Source organism: Mus musculus, chromosome 16, assembly GCF_000001635.26.
Source record: "Mus musculus strain C57BL/6J chromosome 16, GRCm38.p6 C57BL/6J".
Classification (NCBI taxonomy): Eukaryota; Metazoa; Chordata; class Mammalia; order Rodentia; family Muridae; genus Mus; species Mus musculus.
Window position 1 is genome coordinate 77448195 of NC_000082.6, and position 21480 is coordinate 77469674.

Below are 21480 nucleotides of genomic sequence, written 5' to 3' on the forward strand. Positions count from 1 at the left end.
TAGTTTCAGATATGCTAGGAATAGAGTCCAGGATATTACAGGCCAACTTCTCCACCACCGAGTTTAGTCAAATACAATGAACATTTCATTTAAAACTTTCTCTGCATAAATGTCATTTTCACCGTACAAATGTGTTTAAGCAGGGATGTCATTTCTAGTCTGACTTGTTGCTCCAGATTGAGGGAAGTGAGGTGGCTTTTTTTTCCTCTTTACTCATCTGCTTTACATTATGAAAATGCTGGAAGATGTTATCATTTATAATAACATCGTTTAGTTAGCACTCGGGGTGAGCATCCAACTACCTGCATGACTTTACTTCCCCAAACAGCTGATTTTTTCTTTCCGTGAGTATGTTGTATAGCTGGCTTACTATGCAGACATGTTCATGAGCTATGAGTTAAAGACAATAACTGGTGTTTAAAAGTTTATTCATTTTTTTTCATCTCCCCCCCCCCCACCGTGAGTCTACAACCTCTTCTCTTATTAGCATATAGGAAATGTGAAATTATTTTATTCATTGCTGAATTACCACCTAAGAGCATTTTTCTCCAAACAAATTGGCAATTTTGTTTTAAAAAAGGTATTGAACCAAATGATTAGAGCCAAATTTAGATTATCTTATCTTTAAATTGTTACTATGAAATACACTCAAGTCTAAAGTAAACTTTGCTTCAGGTAAAAGTTCTGAGAACTAGCATAAAATGATTGACTGAAAAGAATAAAAGATTAACTGAAAATTAAAATATCACTCTCAAAATTTAGGATATATATAAAGCAGCCAGTTTAAACACCAATGATTTAGTGTTGGTATCAAAAAGAGAGAATAACGATTAGGTAGAGACATGGACTATACAGGGCAGATTTCTACAAGTAAAGCATGCAATTAAAATTTAGATTTTCAGGTGTCTGATACTAAGTATCAGACAATATTGTGGCAATTATTTCTAAAAATTTAATACTGGAGAAATAAAAATGAATGAAACATGACATATTTTAAATCATATGTTTAATACCTATGTAGAGAAAATAGGTAGTAGATGACATATCCTTGAGGATTCGTTGTGACTGGTCCCTTCCTGCTATATTCTTTCAACTTCCTGTTCACCCTAAGACCCTTTCCCACCACAGTCTTCTAACAACATGATGTTCCAAGCTCCAGTGCATGAGCCAAATGCCATGGACAGACCCCTCCCAAAATGTGAACTAGAAGACAGATGTGCTCAGTTAAATGTTTAGTATTATCGGTGTCAGTGTAACTGATCAACCCTATATTTCCTCAAGGATAGACTAGAAGTTCCTTTTAATTCTGATGGGTTCAGGATGACACATTTTGTTCAGTGCTGGCTGGAAGACAATAGCTCAAATAGCTGGAAGCTGCTGGGTCTGTGAGAAGATAAATGAAACACTTGTGTAGCAACTTTAGGATTTGACATTTCAAGTTAGATTTGAGAGTGATTTTTTTTTTCCTAATACAATGCATGACTTCAGCTCATGAGTCATTCAAACTCTGTCAGTCCCTTGGAATTTTTAGTTAAATATTTATAAAATATAGATAGTTTATACTACACAGTTGGGGTTTTTCCTGTCCTACATAGAATCTCAGCTATTGCATGAGGACATAATTAATTTGTTTACTAAAAGTGATCACCCCATATTATGACCAAGGTAGCTACCAAATACAAAAGTAGTAGTATATAAATTCTACATTCTGGAAGCAGAGTTCACTCCATATAACCATGGTGGACTTCAGCTGAAATAGAATTAATTTTTATTAAACATCTCATTATAGTTTTCTATAATATAATTTTAAATGAAACATACATGCAAATTACATATTGTTTCACCATCACTCTTAACTTCTAAGCAGAAAATTAATTTTTTTCAGCTGCTTCACCAGAATTCACCATACTTAACCTAATATAATATCATGTTATTTTACCTCCAGGAGGCTTCAAATCGTGTTCCAAGTTATCGGCCAAACTGTGTTCCAAGAATTAGGACCACATGAAATAATTTACTATAAGTTAGAGCTTTCCTGTAAAGAAAGTCACACATCTCAATGCTAGTATAATAAACACTTTTAGAATGTATGCTATGGATGAATTGCAATGAGTCTTATCCCCCTTGTTTTTAGATTATTTGTGGAAATAATGTAATTTCAAGTAGTTAGGAAAATTTGTATAACTTGGTGTGGAGAAAATATCAGCAGTTTTGGTGCTGTCCTCGATGTGGATGTAGGTAGATGCACTCCTAGCACTATAACTTTCCAGCTTTAGTGCTAAACCCCTTTAATTTCAGTTCTTAACACTCAACCATAATCCAAAAACATTAAGTAGACTATTCTAAAATTTAAACAGCATATTGTTTTATAACACTAAGCAGGGTGATTTTCATGACATCTTGTTTACTGCCTTGGGTTATTAAGCATCCCTTCATCCAGTGTATCCAAGCTGTATGTACTAATTTTAGATGGTACGTAGTAACCATCTGGGTTATCAGACTGAATTTCACTGTATCCCACTGTTTAAGTGGGTTTATTTCGGTTAATATGTAACTTAAAGTACAAGTGTTGTCACATTGACAATTCAGATATACAAAGGGAAGATGTAAAAGGCTTCCTTTAAACAAGAAAGAGAATGGTCTCAGTTTGGTAAAGAAGAAAACTAATCTGTGTTACGATTGCTGACATCTCTGATGAGAACAAATGGCTTAAATCTTTAATGTCAAGAGTCTGTTCCATGCTGGGTCATAATCCCACTGATAAGGGAGGACTATGGTTATCTGACTTGCCTGATCATTTTTTATTTCCAGTGTAATATGGAGTACCAGATGACCAGACTTAAGACATCAAATAGATTCCAAACAAGCAAGTATAAAGCACTGACTTCTAATAAATGCCAGCAGCCTTCATTTCTCTTGACTTTTTGCAGATTTCACTGTCTTATAGCACTGTGCTGGCTTTTAATGCAAATGGATATCAGCAGACTCATTATCTTATCTTACTCATGTGAGGTCATTCAGGCAAACATTTTGCGTCATAAAAAGTTAGACTTGAAAGGGGCTTATAGTTGGGGATTGGTACTTTCCTTAGAGACTTGCAGTCTTCCACATTATATGTGCTTCTAATGCTGAAATGGCAACCCAGGACAATTTTTAGAAATCAGCTAGAATTGATAGCCCAAGTCTAATACAATAGTTAATAAAATATATTTTTATACCTGCAAACATCTATATACTGTAGTTTAATATTGATAAGACTAACACACTCTGTTTAATTATGCCACACTATCCTGCTAATTTAATTTTGAGGCAAGTTCTCAGTTATCCCAAGCTGGCTTTATAACTTTCTATGAATCCAAAGATGAGCTTGAATCTCTGGTCTTCCTGTCACCACACACAGTTTATATACTGTTATGTTTAGCCTCCTAATTTTAACTTTAAATTACAATTATTTGTTTAATAATTTGTTACAAATTATTTGTATAATTTGAAAATTATAATTTTCTTTAAATACTGTTGCTACTTTCTATATCCTTATAATGGCATCAAGAAGTATCTTCCGATGTCAAAATCCTTGACATTTATTATTTGAAGTAGAAGTTAGTGAACTAGGAATAATTAATGGCATCAAGAAGTATCTTCCGATGTCAAAATCCTTGACATTTATTATTTGAAGTAGAAGTTAGTGAACTAGGAATAATAAATTTTATATAAGTCAGGTGAACAGGTGAAAGGATGGAAAACATTTCCTGCCATTCCTTCACAAACAACAGTGTATTAAGTTATTGCAGATTCTGCTAAGGGACATAAAAATATTCAAAGGTCCTTGTGAGTATTCAATTCATACATCTGTCAGCTTGATACTACAGCAGGTCTGGAACTCACTACATAGACAGTCTGGCCACAAACTCATAGAGGTCTGTCTGCCTCTGCCTCTCGAATACAGAGATTAAAGGTGTGTGCCACCACTCCCAACTGCATTTGGAACTCCTTAAAAGAAGTACGGGGAAGACTTTATAGTATAAGCTCAGGAGCAGACAATAAAAAAATTATGTGAAACTAGTCTTATATGAATCCAATCATTAAATTACATGGAGTTTAAATGTGCTTGTTCATCACTGAGTTGGGTTCCTCTTGGTTTCTATGGCAACCAAGATCCTTCCCAGTATATTGGATACTTGAATTAAGTTTTTCGAAATGAGCTAAATAAATGAAAAAAGTTTGCTTTCACTATACAATGAAATACTTAGGAAACCACAAAAAGAAAAATAACCCGGATAGAAGTTCTCAAAGTCCTCTTAAAACTGAATATGCCAAAAGAAACATCTTGACGTATCTTAAATATGTACTAACATTTTGGAAAACAACAGAAAATAATAGTAGACAAGTTATCAACCAGTTTACAGATTGTTTCATTATCTGGGATTAAATCTAGAATATTCTTTATCCGTAGATGTTCCTCAACTACAAATATATGGTTAAACAATAGAGTAAATCAGTTTGATATCAGCCTATTAATATTTTGTTCCTGTCTGAGATTCTGTGCTTTTGTGGACATTAATCCACAAAGTATAGAATTTTTTTAAACAAATTAATTTTAATATGAAGCATATTGAAGATCCAGTTTTGAAATGGTTGCATATCGTTTCTATATCTAAACAAGATCAAGATCTGTTTTGGTCTTTGAGTTGGTAGGATTAGTCTGAGTGTGAGGTGACACTGAGGGACATTCTTGACTTCCAGTGTCTCCTTTTTCTAGCCCCCTTTCTTGCGAACACTGGTTTTATATTTGCCTTGCCTGCCCCTCCGCCATGTTTACTTTAGAAAGCCATCCCAGCCCCAGCTCCAGAGCTGTTGTATGGTTTGGTTTAATTGTTGATTGAAAAAAGGTCTTTCCTAAAGCTTGCACCTTCAAGAGCTTCAAGTGGGAGTCCTTTCTTCTGGTGTTTATCTGGCTGCCTCAGCTTCTCACTGGATCCCGGGATCCCAGTTCATAGAAAGGAGCAGGAGCAGGGCTGTCTCTTACCCACAAGGAATCTGGAAAGTTCGTTGTTCACATGAGAGTTAGAATCCTGACTCCCTCCACCTCTGTTCACTCACAGACTTTAAGTTGAGTCGCCCAGCATGCCTCACTCATTTGCTGGAGATCTCACCATGATTTTTAATTTGAATAAGTCTTATGATATTTATTATTATCCCACTTCACATTTCTATGTGTCCAATGCAGTAAAACAAAAACATTAAATAATGAATGCTTTGCTGCCACCATGACTTGAAGTCGCCTTTTGCAAGAATGAAATGTGCAATTTATATCCTAAAGTGCATATAGTACATATATGTGTGTGTGTGTGACAGAATACACACACACACACACACACACACACAAACACACACACACACACACATGCTGAGAAACAGCAGCTTCAGAATGTTAATATTTTTTTTTTTACTATAAATGAGACCCTTCCCACCCCTGTAAATGAGATTTCTTAAAATTTGACCCCAATTCTAAATCTTAGGGAACATTTGTCCACATTTTCTAAAGACATTCTAGTTCTATAAGTCAGTCACTTTTCCAATGAATGCAGGGAGGTATTTTATCATTAAAGGAATGGCTATTGCTCACAAGAAAGTACAATGTATCCTATAAGAAATGACAACAGGTTCAATGACAAATGTCCTTACTGGGAAATGTCCTCTGTGCCTTCACCTCCCCATTTCTTCTGGGTATCCATGAGCCAGCATCACTGCTCAAATGATCTCAAGTTGCTAAGCTGTGGGAAGAGGACTCTGTCCAAGGCTTCCTTATCTCACCACTTACTGAGCCAGTCAAGCAGAGATCAAAGCCCAGACTGTAAATTTCAATATCTAAGAAATGACCAGAAAAGCTACAGATCTTCTCAAGAATTCCCCCAACATCCCCTCCTGGGAAAAACACCATGTAGACTCACAACAACACGAGTAAAAGACAGTTGTAGAAATCAAACTACATTTATGTAGGACTATTAGCCCAGCTTTCTCAAACACTTTGTTTACCGAATGTTAATATAAAACACTTTTGTACGTTTTCCATCACTATGATAACTAATACTCCAGTGTTATTCATACAGAAATATTCATGTGTGCTCAGAGTTTTTGACTAAACAAAAAATATTTAAGAAAAATCAATCCTTCTAGACCTTAAATTGAAATCCAACTCACACGAATATAAATGAGTGTAAATGATATTGCATATGTATAAAAAGTCAGATCGGGTGAAAATAAATCGCCAGCTATGCTTCTGTTCAATGTTAAGGGATGATAAAAAGAATTACTCGGTCATGGCTAATTAATACACCACTATTAACCAAAACATACAGATTAAATTATACATAACATTTTATTTTTGCCTAATTATGAGTCCTTATAAAAAAGGCCTCTAAGTACCTTTTATATGTGGTAAGGAGTTATCCCCAAAGATTTTTATTTACCATTTGGAATTTTCTTAGGTAAACTGTTTAGAACCAGGAGATCTTTAAAAGAGTTTAAAGTCATACTATGGGAGTTCACACAAGAAACATCTTCGCTGTGATTCTTCTATTGACAGTCTATATCTCATGCATTCCTTGTTTTCATTCTTCAGTTTCCTTGTTTTTTCAGACTTCTTTTATGTCTCTGAGATTTTTGATAAATGTAATATGAAGAGTCATAAAAATCTAACGGGGAAAGTTTTCATAAACCATGTGTCATCACAAGGCTAGAGTAAATAAGTTAACTGCTAACTCGTTTTTAAACCAGAGCTGCCCTTTATAATCTAGGGATATTTGAAGCTTATAAATAATAGTTATGAATATAATTCTTAGAACTAGAAACTAAATCATGGGTGATAATGATCTGTATCTATTTACTTATTGTGTGGTTAATCAAGATAGTGTTTAATGTCACTGTCTGCCAATATGCATAAATATTAGTTTGAGTATTTAAGTGCATAAATATTATCTGGACATGTCAGGATTTTTATGGATGATTAAGTACATGAAGGAATTTTTTTTACATTACTTTACAAAACATTACAGTATTTTGTTTCTTGTTTATGGCAAGGACAGAGAATAGATGTATAACTTGGCCTGTACAATACATGTGTTTTTCTACCTTCAAGCGATGGCTGTGGAGAATAGACCCATATTACACGGTGGTAAACACTGCTCATGATAAGCAGAAGGAAGACATTTGAAAACTTGAATATATATTCCATATTTAACACTTGTAAGTACTTTTATTAACTATTTCAAGCTTTGCCACCCATAATATTCACTTATTACCATTTGCACAGTAGCGGTCAGGTGACATTTACAGGGAAAATAAACAAAACACATTTTCTAAAGAGACTGAAATATGTTCAATGAGGAGCTTTTTAAATGCCATGGACATCTGAAGTACAAGTTGATTTCTCTCAGTCACTGTCTTTATCTTGTGTTGAGGAAATGTAGATGTGATTCATTTATTTTAATTTAGATTAAAAGCTATCGCCTGGCATAAGAGCTGACTATTTTTCTCTTCTGAGATAGTGACTGAAAGATATTAACCAAGTTTTGTCGTAACTCAGTTATGGTATTTGGAGATGGCTTTAATATAATTTATACTTTTGGGTGAATTTTTCTATATTTTTGTTCAGTATTAAAAAACACTGCTATAGAAGTATTCTCCTTCAGTTCCCACAATAATCTTTGAAGTAGGAAACAGTAAATTTCCTCAAATGATGTAGCATTAAGTTTCGGTAAAATTAAGAGTTGGCTGCTAAGTAACTGAATCAAAATTCGTGTCAAAGGAGGTCATACATCATCAAGGACAAGTCAAATTTGAATTTTAACCTTTACTTTTTGTACCTTTACCAATTACGTAATCTCTCTGGGTCCCAACTTTGTTAGGTAAGGATAGCAGGGTTCCTTCAAAGGTGATTTAATGAGCCTTGACACCATAAAGTGATTAAAATACACCTGAGGTATACAACAAATAGCTGTGAATCATGGCTGATTAGTGTCAATTCACTATTCAAATTCTAAACTGCTACTTGCTCAGAACTGTTAGCTTCAGTGACAGATATCTAAGTAAAATTGATTTATGAAATATACTAAATTACTGGACTGCTGAGTTGTGACAGTTGGTATGATAACTCTCACATTCTAGGGAACTTGAGGCATGGTTTCATGTTCACTGATGGTCGTTTTCATTCACACTTTGTTCCCTCTGCTTTACCTCATGGGCTTTTCTCTTTTCATATCTGTAAGGATTTTCAGCAGGTTCAGCTATATGAAATAATAACAAGTCTATATGAAATAATTACCCATGTAACTATTAGTTAATACCTTCTTCAAATTCTTCATTATACATCTTGGTTTTTGTATTGATGTTGAATAGTGAATCACAGGTTTCAAAAGTAGTGTTAAACAATTTATGGCACAAACTTAAGTTACTGTCCTCATTAAAACTCCTAAAACCCATGTGAAATATGCAGAGAATGTTTGAACTCCATTTAAGCACAAAATCTTCTAGGTCCACAAGTGCCTTGGAACTAGAAGATACAGAGCAGCATAATGCTCACGTCGTCTGCAGTATCTACCCGTACACATGCAAGGGTATGCAAGCCATAGTTATGCAGACATGCATTGTGAATGTGTGTACCTCACAATAAATATCCATGTTGAAATTATTGTCTCCTGACAAGATAAATGTAACTATATTCAATATCTGTTCCCATAAAGCCAACAAATATGTTCCATAGTCTACCAAGAACAATGATCCGTGTTTGTTAAATACACTTTTGTTTGTTAAAAACATTTTTTGAGATTATCATTTCTATCATTATTTTATATTTCTGTGGATTCTTATATGCCTATTGTCCTAAGGTTCAAATGTTCAAAGGATATATAATTAATAACATAATGAAGTATGACAGGTTATATAGACAAGTGTGCCTGAATACCAAACAGGAGTTTCAGTTGTATATTTGAAAAATAAAAATGGGCTTGAGAGATGCATCTGTGAGTAAAGTCACGTGTTGTCAGGTTGGATCCCTGAGACTCACAGCAGGTTTACCTCTGACCTCCATAAGCATAGCATGGTATGCATACAGAAACACACACACACACACACACACACACACACACACACACACTCACTCACTCACTCACTCACACTCATCTCTCACCTCCTACAGATACAAATACATAAGTATAAACATTAAATAATAATGAAAAAAGTAATAAATAACATCAATTAAGTCACTAAGCTCTATTGAGTGATTACTGGCCAGTTTAAGTTTAAGTTTTATTTATTTAAGAGCTCACATTGGCATTTAGTTTTGAGTGTATAGATGTGTAGATGTTCATGTATCCATGCACACATTCATATGGATGCCGTATGGTTGACGTTGTGTATCTTTGTCACTCTCTCTACCTTATATTTGGGATAAGATCTCTCCTTGAGCCTGAAGGTCATTGACTCTGCTAGGTTGGCTGGCCAGAACACCCCAGGAATGGTCCCACCTTTGTTCCTCCCGTGCTAGGATAGGGATGGAGCTCCTATTTTCATGCTTACACTGCAAGTAGTTTATCAGCTGGGCTGCCTCTCCAGTGTTCCAAATGTAATTTGTTAAGGTGTTATGTAACTCTATCATTTTTTGAGAATTATCTCTTGGTTTGAGGATTAATCAGGTATGTCTGAAAATTAACTGAATTTTGAGTATACTTTCAACTTCCAGCTCTAAATTAATGGTACTTCATTGGTCCTATCATGATTGAATGATTCTAATGTTTTCAAAGAATGTTAGTGTGTAAATGTATCTTTTAAAGGACATAAAATTAAGGTTGATTCTGCAAATTTATTCACTCATTAATGAAATGTCTTGTTTTGCTTCCTGTAAATTGAGCTATTCTGGCAGTCAGTATTGAACAACATACCAAACCAGAGGAAATGCCTATTTGAACGTGTATCTCAAGGATATCACAATAATTTTGCTAGCCTACACATAAAAATATAACTTACTTTGCAGAGTCGAATGCCTTAAAATACCAAATTTTGAGCTTGCTTGACATCTGCTTGTTTTATGTTCTTAAGGAATTTAAAAGATTTAGTATCATTTTATTTATTATATGCAAAAATATATTTGTAGAAGTTCTATACTTGATACTCTATATACATTTTATAGAGGTATGAACACACAGGAAGAGGCTAAGTTCTTGTAAACCTTTAATATTATCCAATAAAACAAAATTTTATAAGTTGGTTGCTAATATTTCGATATTTCAAAGCACGTGGCTGTAAAGCAGATTTGGGCATTAGTTTTATAGCTGTCAGTGTATCATAAACCTCTCGCTCTCAGGTTTTACATTTTACTGAATTTTTACTGTGTTTATTCACTTGCGAAGAGTCCATTAAATGTATTTTGATGTCATATGAATAATACACAAGTAGGAATCAATGGCAGCTAAAGATACCCTTTTGATTGTGGAGGAAATCAGTTCTGATTGGCTGAAAGAGAAAAGGATATAATATTAACAAATGAGACAAAGAATTATCATTTTTTTTAGATTTTAGAAGATTTCCAGGTTAACCGTGTACAGATCACAGGGTGATACTTTTTAAATGAAAGTTATCTAGACAGAACCAGCATTCCCACACCTGTCTCTTACAAAACTAATAATGGTTAACTCATAAAAGTGCACAGAATCTTTTGCAGGACCTTGAACTTAAAGGGTGAAGCCATTGTCCACTGTCTTCAGAACATGAAAATAATAAGTACTAGATAAGGGGAAAAGCACATCATAGTTAAAAGCCTTTTCTTAGTCTTGGTGAAGAGCATCTACTGCTCTTGTGAAGAACCTGGGCTTGGTTGATGTCCACTGTCTCACAACCATCAGTTACTCCAGGTTTTTTTTTGGGGGGGGGGGGATACAAGTCCCTCTTTTGGTTGGCAATTAATGAGCTAATTAACTAACAAGTCTTCACTTATTTAGCTCAAGTCAGGGTGGTTTGTGGAATGGATGGCCCAAGAAATTGAAGGGCAAGAGAGAGTAGTATGCACACACCTGGTACTCATTCACACAGGTAGGCAAACACTCAATGTGGTGGTGGAGGGTGGGGGAGTGTATAAACTGTTCAAGCTAGTTGACACTGAGAAACCGTTGAATTTGGATTTCAGGGAATCTTGAGGAACCCATTAATGTAAAGCTGCGGCCAGAGTTCCATGAGGAGGCAGAATGTTCTAGATGATCCCTGTCTCTTCTCCATTGAGGAAGTCGTTTCTTGCCTCTCTGTAAGCTCAGTTAATGTAAGTAGATTCTGGTTGTAACAGGAAATGAAAAAAAAAAACCCTCTTTGTTTAAGATGTATTCACACTCTGCATGAAAGAGTGTCCTTGATGAAAATACTGCTTGTCTCTTTTTTTTCTTATAGTTAGAAATAAAGCTTAGATAGCCTCCCCCTCTATTTTCTAAGGCCACTTTATCTCAGCACATCTTTATGGAACAAATATTTAAGCAATTAATAACCAAATTAATACCACAAACTAAAGGTGGTAGTAAGTCTGTTCAGATCTAAGTTGATTCAAGTCTTCAGTACTCTGACTTGGGAATTTTGGCAAGTACTGTCAGGTGGCTGCAATAAAAGAAAAGGAAACAGGAAAATTGCCAAGTAGCACATTGGAAGAAACCCCAGAACTCAGTCGTTTAATGAAGTGTTTAACGTCTCAAAGCATGATATTGTGGTATATTTAATGTCAACATGCTAACTTCATTTGATCACTTTGAATAATCTTCTCTTTTACCATTTTATACAATACTTGTTCTTGAAAGATCTTTAACCATGCATATTTTTATGTTCTGTGATATTTAAATCCATAAATTAGGGTGGTTACTTTTGAACTGTAAGTTTGCCCAGTTTCTGACACCTTCAAGTCTGGGCCCTGTCTAAAAATCGTAAAGTCCACAATAAAAATGGCACAGTGTAGTTGGAACTCAACTCTATTTTAAACCTAAATTTAGCATTAAGTTACAAATGTTGTGATTATATGAAACATCCAGGTTTCAGTGATGTGACTCCATCTTTTAAAATGTTCTATTCCAAAGTAAAATTTTAAAAATATTTCAAGTAATTAGAAATGATCACCTAAGCTATGAATTTAAAATATCTCTATATAAAAAAGCTGAATAGTTTGAAAATATCTTATAAACTTTCTTTCCTTTATGAAAAATTCTATAAAAATTGCAAGAGTTCGTGGACATGCTGTTATTGTGAGGTTTTTGGAGGGAGATAGGATTGCTTTTTAATTTTGGCATTATAATGTATAGGAAGATTTTTAATAGAGGTTAACAATAATAAAGTAAAAATGAAGATTTTCATATAGCCCTTAAAATAAATGTATAAGCAACTTTTGTTTAAATGAGAATTTTATACTATCCAAAATATGTTTGATATTTACTGTTCAGAGAATGCTCACCATCTGGAATGTAAGTTTAAATGTGGAAATGGCTCTTATGTAACATTAAAAAGTAAATGACACACTTTTTCTACAGGTGAATTGAAATACAAGCATAGATATATGCTGAAGCAAAATTTAACCTCAGTCCTATGACTTACTAACTTGAGAGTGTCTGTTCTAAATTGAGCTACCTTGTCCATTTACAGGAGTCTGGGAGGGATGGCTTGCCCCTTCACTGTTGCGTTCTATAGAAGCTACAGAAGGGTTTTTTTCCATTGGCCTTAGCTCATCAGCACTGTTCTGTACACAGAAGATAATCTTATTGCTTATAAATAAAAATGATGCTAAGTTCAATGAATAAAACCAGCAATCATGCAGTATAACTCTGACCTAGATTTATTACATTTAATAAAATAATTGATCCCTCTCCTTTTAGCCAAATGTTTTTAAGGAAAAATTTAAGGGAAAAAATCAAATTCCTATCAATTAAACCTCACATCCTAATAGGAATGAGAGAGAGGCTACACACTAGATTGTGTAGCCTTGTCTATTAGAGTCATTGGTAGATGTTTAGTAGATAAAGAGGAGGGCTTGCTTACTCCTCTCCATTAGAATAAGTCTGATACCAGAGCTGCTTCACTCAAGTCAACTCAGGCTCTGAGCATCCTCAGTTATACCATGCTTGTGTCAAGTTGAATCATTCTCCTCCTTTCCGTCTTTTCTGATGAGCCTAGAAAGCAGAGACTATAACTTATTTTAAAACCTTTCTTTTTGTAGGTAAAACAAAGAACATTGATACATCGATGATGTGCAATTTCAAATCTCAAAGTTCACCCTTTTATGTGCCAGAAGTGTTGGCTCTGTGACTTATGGGCTGTCCAATTTAGAGCTAGACTGATGCTTTGTACAGAGTGGTAGCTGTGGAAGTGGTCCCAGTGGTATCTAGATGAAAAAGCCAATCAAGCAGCTGGGCCCTAATAGCCTTCTAAGAGAAAACTCAAAGAGCCTCATCAACCAGGCATTCTACATTATCCTTGGGATGAACGTTACCCTGGGGCCTAACTGGCAGCAGCATCTTTACCTTCCTCCACTCCAAGGCTTTCTATGATACAATTCCCCAACCCCCTGAATGTATTCTGCATGTGCAGGGAGGGGAGGTACAAGTCTTTTCATGGTTCATATAGTAAAACACAAGAGCAGTCCCATTAACTGGTTATAACAAAAGCTCTGGTAAGTTGGTGAAGTTCAAACATTGATCTTAATAGCCAAAAGGGGGGGGGGAACCCTTACAGAATCTTTATTTTTAATTTCAAGCATATCAATTTAAACCGTCCAAGCAGAAAATTCCATCAAGTGAGATCCATCAGCAGTTAAAGTTCAAAGTCAGAGAGCAAATGGAAATCACTATAGCTTTTCTCATTCCCCGTGGACATGACCACTGTGAAGGTGGCACATGATTTACACTCCCCTGATAGTAACTGATGACACTCAGTGTGAACAAATGGGGAGAACACTTAGAGATGTACCGGAGAGCCTGCTTACATTATTTTTGGCTCCACTCTGGTGCTTGGCTTTCAATTTTCATTCTCTCTTTCTTTGAGATTAACTTTGAATTGCTTGTTCTCTTCCATCTAGAGCCAAGCTTTTTGTAAAGATCTAATAGGGACATCAAAGAAATATTAGGATGTATTGTCAGAAATATCCAAGTATTGTAAGACAGGGAACAGCCAGATGTGTAATTTAAAATAAGTTTAAACGGCAAAAATACAGAATCAACTACACATAAGAGAAATGACATTTGAGCTATTTTCCAAATGTAAATTGGACTTTCCTGAGATTTGATGTCTTAGTATTTAATACTTTCCTTAGAAATTATGAAAAATGAATTTATTCTGTAGGTAAAATTTTAAAATATTAAAATTTTCTGTTTCAAATATTTGTAAACCCATTCATTTTTTTGTATTATATAACATTCTTATTATGTAGTTTAGAGTCTGTGTGTTTGTGAATGTCTGTATGTGTGCATGTGTTGCTGCTGTTTAGTATTATATTTGTCTAATAAGTTTATTCTGCTTGCTTATACTCAGTTTATCACTACTCTAAATGATTCCCCTTAGTTCTATTTACTTTGAAATTTTCCATTATCTTTTTTTCTCCTAAGCCATGGTCTTTTCTCTCTTTGAGTCATTCATGAAAGATTTAATTAATGCTGTGCCTTAAAACAAAAAATACCATCAACGGTTTGATTCTGGACATGCTACCATATCAGGTGTTCTCATGTTTACTACTTTGCTTCCCACGATAAATCTACGATTGGGTGTGAGCTACGATTGGGTGTGAGTGGAGAGTCACGTTAATGGTCGTTAGAGGTTGGAAGATAATCATGTGCTGAAGGAGGACACTTCTCTCATGGTGGCTGAGCTTCGGACAGGCTTTAAAGCATGCATTGTCATATTAAACGTAACTAACTTCTCATGTTTTCATTCTGTATTTCTATGTGAGCATACTCATTGTCAGGAAAGTTTTATATGTAGAAGGTGTAACTCATACCCCTGCATACTATTAATACCACCAACTATTACAGTCACTACTGGCTAAAGTATTCATGTATTATTTGCTTGGGTTTGAATTTTGATAGTAGTAGAATTTCTTTGTTTTTTTTTTTTCCTCCTTCAAATATCTCACTGTCACATTTGCAGAATTGTGAAAAAGTCAAAGACGGCATAGCCTTTGGTATTGTGCCATTATTTTGGTTTCTATTACTTAAATTGGAGGGACGGGCTCTTTCCATGAAGCTGGGACTGTAAGATAGTGAAAGCATGCAGGGGTGTGAGTTATAACTTTTACATACGAAACTTTCCCGACAATGAAGAATCATGCTCACATAGGCATACAGAATGGAAACATGAAAAGTTGGTTATATTTAATATAACAATGCAAGATTTAAAGCCTGTTGCCAATGGTGTCAAATTTTGTTCACTAGCAACTGACAAGTCTCTCTTTGGGTCAAGCCTGCTTCTGCTTTCTGCCAAGATATGAGGTCATTTTCTGTCTGTTCAGTGCTTTCTCTACTGGGCTATGAAATACAATGACTCCCAAAAAAGTAACCGCATGACAGTAAAACCAAACACATTAAAGTTAAAGACAGCTCAAAGATTAAAACTTAGGGTACTATATATCAAATACTCTTAGAATCTCAAATGCACAAATAAAACTTTCATTCCCGTGTCTCACTGTGGTTCCCTGGCTGGCCTAGAACCTGCTATGTAGACCTGGATGGCCGCAATCCTCCCTCTGCCTCCTGAGTGCAGAGACTAAAAGGTGTGCCACCATACCCGACAAAATGGACCCTTTTAAAAAAAAATCACACTTCTAGCAAATCAAAAGAATACCATACATTTCTTTGATTTCTGGATAATATAGCAGTGTGAAAGTATAAGGTATAGTTTATGAAGTTGTGACTGAATGTGACTAGAAACTCAAATAATATGAAATGTCAAATAACAATTCCTGTACCAAGACCGGGTGCTCCCTATGAAACTGGTGACCAGCATCTTTGTTCTCTCACTATCCTGGATATCAATACTTACTAGGAACAGTCCCTTAGACATTGTGACCACTAAGTGATTGTAGTTACATGATCTGAGGAAGATCACAATTTTCCACAATAACAGATTTTCAGAATAATAGAAGGCAGTTGCTTAGGGACTACTATAGCATGTCTCTTCGTTTTACAGTATCTGATAGATGAGCAAGAGAGGGCTGGTCATATCTGTGATTTCACAGAAAGACTACCTATATCTGATTATCTTAAAATTTTAGAAGTATGGTTAACTGGGATGGTTTAAAAAAAAACAAAAAACCTAAGTTTATCAACATATCATCATTGAATCCATCCCATTTTATTTTAGATATAAATTTTTGTTCCCCGGAGGTTAAAAATCTTGCATTGAAACCTGTAAAGGATTGTTAAGAGACAGGCACATGATATATTAGCCACTATATTGGCTTGGCTTTTTGTTCCTTTTAATATAAGTGATCTTTCCTGAAAGCACTTACGCTCATTAAGCAAGACTCTGGTCTCCGGGACTGCAAGTCCAGGACCTTCAGACATACGTGAAAGGCAGTCATGCACCATTTAACCTCAATACAGCTGAGAAATGCATTCTTCTGCAATGTGAACACTACATGAACAGCATAAAGTGTGCTGACCTAACCTGAGACAGCAGCGCTATGGGCACCTCTGTGTCAACGACTGTGTTAGGCTTTAGGGTAATAGTCTGTGCATCAAGTCACCGTTTTGCATCCATATGTGGACATTTTCTAAACACAATGAGGAGTGTGTGTGTGTGTGCATATGTGGTGTGTTTGTCTGTCTCTCTCTCCGTGTATGTGGGCCTTTGTGTATGTCTGTGTGTATGTGATCTATGTGTATATGAACGTGTGTATATATTTATGTATGCATGTATGCATGCACATATGTATGCATATATGTGGGGTGTATGTATGTGTATTTGTTCATATATGGATGAATTCATGGAAGGAACTTGACAGTAAGACTTCAGCCTAGATCATGCTGGGTCTGAAAACTCAAAGTTCTCTACTTTCAGTAATAAACTTCTAATGTTTCAGGTACAGTTGAATAACTAAGTATCTTCATAATATCTGTATACTAACTTTATATTATATCTCCTCTGTTCTTGAGAAAACAGTTTTCACAATATATGCAAAAATAAGTTGATAAGAGAAGATCAGAGATTTTATTATAGGTCATTTGCATGAAATATTCACATGTTCAATCTTTACTCCACAATGAATCTCTTTAATATTCTGTAATATTTATTTATTTGTTCATGGGCATATATGTGTGTGGTATATAGCAGGATGCATGTTTAGAGGTCAAACGACAACTTGTAGGTGTTAGCCCTTTCCCACCATTATGTGGGATCTGGGACTGAGTTCAGGTCTCAGACTAAAGACTTGATGGCAAGTGCCTGTACCCTGAAGACATCTCATCCGACATGTCTTGTAGATAGATTTCATAGTAAAATTCAAGTCCTGATAAGAAATGGCTAGGTTACCATAATATAAAATTCTGCTGAATTTTATTTAATGTTTGAGTAAAAAATTATAGGTAATTTAAAAGCATAAAATCTGTGAGATCCCAGGTAATAAACAGTAAATAGAATAAAATAATTGTATTTAAGAAAAGATTCCAGGAAATAAAAGAAAAGAGAATAAAATAATTGTATTAAGGGAAAAGGATATTAATATAATTAGATCCAAAATAAGGAATTAGTTGAGAAATTTTTAACAGAAAAGCTCAGTATAGTAAACGTTCATTAAATAAACAATTCTCTATCAGTACAAACTCACCAGTGTACAAGAAGGACAAAGAGGAACAAGACACTGTCAGCTACAATCAGAGGCCTGAGAAGGGAATGCTAAACCCCAAAGAATGCAATTCAATCAGGAGCCCTAGGAAGAAAACTATTACCCTGAACATGACCTGCTAAAACCCAAATGAGGGGACCAGCACATGGGTGCAGCACACAAACACATGCACGCACGCACATGCACATGCACCCGCACACACACACTCACACACACACACACACACACACACTCACACACACACACACACACTCACGCACACACTCACATGCACACACGCACATACACACACTCACACTCTTGCACACACACACTCACACACACACACATGCACACACGCACATACACACACTCACACTCTCACACACACACTCACACACACACACACACACACACACACACACACACACACCTGTACAGGTGTGCCACTATAAAACCAAACAAAGCATAACAAGAGAAAGTACGACTGCTAAAAGTATCTGATTGTATAACCTCAATTCTTTAAAATCCAACTTAGAAATTACATTTCTGACATGTTTGAGTGAGCTGAATATTACCTTTATCAACATACGAAACAGGCAAGGAAAACAGTGGAAAATTGCAGAGACATTTCTCTAAACATTTAGAAAACCTGTTTAAAATCTAAACATTGGTATGCAAATTGCACATTAAAGACCTTCAGTGAGCTAATTAACAAGTTCTCATTTCTTTAGCTAAAGTCAAGTGACTTTTCTTTTTCTGTAATGGAAACCCCGGATAAATGAAGGGAGAGATGCATTTGTATGTGAATATTTTCTTTAAAATCAGAGAGAGCCCAATCAATGTATGTTTGTGACATATTGTTGTGAAAGTCTGGTGTTCTGCTTCGTTTTGCTTCTTAATGCTATTCATTTCATTCTAGTCTTATATGTTAACAATTGAAAATCAAACCTACCTGTTTCTACATTCACATTTAATTGTCTTCAAATTCTCATCTCTAGATAGCTTGTTAAAACGAAGATACCACTAAGTGGACAACAGTTAAATCGAAGGCATAAAATCAATAACACAATGTTAAAAGTTTAACCAGACGTTCACTAATAATTCCATGGAAAGTATAATTCTTATGCCTCCCTTTTCATTTTGTACCTAAAATCTTGATTTTGACGTCTTTGAGAATATATATCTCTAGGCCCCAGGAATTCACCTTGTGGAAGGGGAAGCCAGAAGAGGCACCTGAGTAAGTAAATGATTGGTTGCTCTCAGTTTGCCTCTTCTTATCTCACATTTATCTCTTTGGCATGATGAAGGGCAACTCAACGTTGATTGCGAAAACAAACACAATTAGCACAAATGTAACATATGTTAACGCTGCCGTGGCGGAATGACAAATGAGCTGCAGGCGATGCCGACACCTGTTCTTCAGGAGGATGTGAGACACACAACCCCAGCGGAGTACGGAGCTTCAGCCATAAAGTGCACATCCCAGCAGCGATAATGGTTTATGTGGCTTTGGAAGCATTCTCGCTTTTATTAACCCTTTCCCCGATGGCTGCTACCTTCTCTCATTCATTCATTCATTCATTCATTCATTCATTCATAACTTCACAGTTGGCTTTGAGCTGTGCTAAGCCAGGTGGAGGGGCTATGCAGAGTAACTGCATGGGATAGATTGTTGACCCTAAGTCCTAGGTGATTGGCAGTGTGTTTTCCATATCAGAATAATCCCTTCCCAGATGCTGTGGTTATCTTATTGATCCAGGGTTTTGTGGACATTATCGGGCAACCCCAGTGGCTGATTCTTCATTTGGAGATCCCTATGCATCTCTTGATAACCTTACTCAATGAGAAGAATGAAAGAAAAGGGGGAAGGCATGACTACTCTTAAAGTATGGAGAATTTTTATTGTAGATATAAGGGAGAAAGCAGGTAAAGGAAAGAATCCAGGATGAACATGGTTTGAAGACTAACCTGAACCATGAGAGACAGAGGGAGGAGAAAGGGCAAGAGGAGCTGCAGGCTGTGAACCAAGAGAGGGAGTCTGGACCCAAGCAGGTGGGCACCCTCATAGAAGCAGGGGCAAGGAGGATGGAATAGGGCATTTCCAGAGGGGAAACTGGGAAAGGAGATAAAATTTCAAGTGTAAATAAATAAAATATTCAATACAAAAAAAGTAGTCTGGACCAAGAGAACAAGAGACTGACAAAGCCAAAGTATCTGTGTTATAACAATAACAATATTGTTAATTATAACAGTTATATAAAAATCAGGCTAGGGAAAGGGAAAGCCCAGCCCCAGGTTGGGGGCGGGATGAGAAGTGTTGGGAGGAACCCCCAGTAAGGAGTGGTGCTGCCCAAGCTGGGAGGAGCTGGCCAGCAGTGGCTTCCATAAGCATGTCAGCCAGCTATTGGTTTCTGAAAGGTAGCCTCTACAAACCTGAGTTGCTGAGTCTTGGTGTGGTAGCAAGCTCTGGTTGTCATACACAAAATGCTCAAATGAAGGCCAGCTGATAAAAAGAAAAACACTAAGCCTAATGGTATATATCTATCGTCTGCCACCTTTTACCCAAGGAATACATGTCAAGTCAACATGTTAGGAGTTTCAGCAATATTTACTAATCTTTGCTATGAGTCCAGTGTCTTAGTTAACGTGTAGTGCTGCTATCCTGTTGTTTACTGCATTTTATTCTTGCTTTGTCTCTCATCACTGTAAATCATAATCGATAAAGCGCATCACTATGACAAGCGTCATGCTTTTCTGGAGGTCACTCTTCCTGGGAGTGCGTCAATGTAAAATGTGTCTTCCTATTTTAAAACTTTCGATGAGTCTTTGGCATCTACATAACAGCTCAGTCTCCAGTTTTTCCCCCAGTCTTCCACTTCTGTCAAGAAATCACAAGTCCAGGTCTTGCCTCCATTTAATAATTGTGCTCCACTGGAGAGTTTCAAGTATTCAAGTCTACAGCTCATATGTCTTCATAGGCGTCCCTAACTGAAATTAATGGAGAAGATGACAAATTTATAAAACTTCATTTTTTGTCTTCTGAAAATATGTATTCATCAATCTTTTTAAAACTGTCTCTGTGATTTTGTTTATTATTCATCTCACTGCTCGCAAAACGGACACAAAATGTCAGAGAAATATTTGCTGTGTTTTCCAAAGGGGAATTTAGAGAGGGAGTAAAGAATAAGTTGTGGGGTAGATAATACCGATTTTAAATGCTGTTGCTAGACAACAGCTGCTGATTATGGGAAGTTTCTGAAGTTCTCCATATAAGTTGTCTCGTGTATGAAGTGACCAATAACTTTAAAAACTTTTGGATCGTAAATCTGTCAAGAGACAGATTGAACTAGAGTATGTAAAGTATTTGTAGATCTTAACATACAATGACCTGTGTACTGAAGTTAATGATGTTAATTAGCTATTGTTAATTACAATAACTTCTGTAATCTCAGAAGCTCACATTGCACTTGACTCAGCCCCGCTGTCAATCAATATTATGCTGGTGAATGAATAACATGAGTTAATGATTACTGTAAGTAGCACAAATTCCGTAGTGCCATTTTTATAATATTTACCCCCGTTGATTTCCTTATTATTATGGCTTATTTCTTCAGAAATTATCTTTATCTGTGCAAGAGAATTCACTC

General features: G+C 35.8%; 1 long non-coding RNA gene across 1 annotated transcript in view; it reads left to right on the top strand.

Annotated features, from left to right (window-relative positions):
• Mir99ahg (Mir99a and Mirlet7c-1 host gene (non-protein coding)) overlaps window positions 1-21480 on the top strand; it is a 229101-nt gene that overhangs the window by 118867 nt on the left and 88754 nt on the right. Inside the window, exon 3 of the long non-coding RNA NR_015543.3 lies at window positions 11180-11308. This is a non-coding gene — a long non-coding RNA (Mir99a and Mirlet7c-1 host gene (non-protein coding)). The remainder of the gene's footprint in view (window positions 1-11179; window positions 11309-21480) is intronic.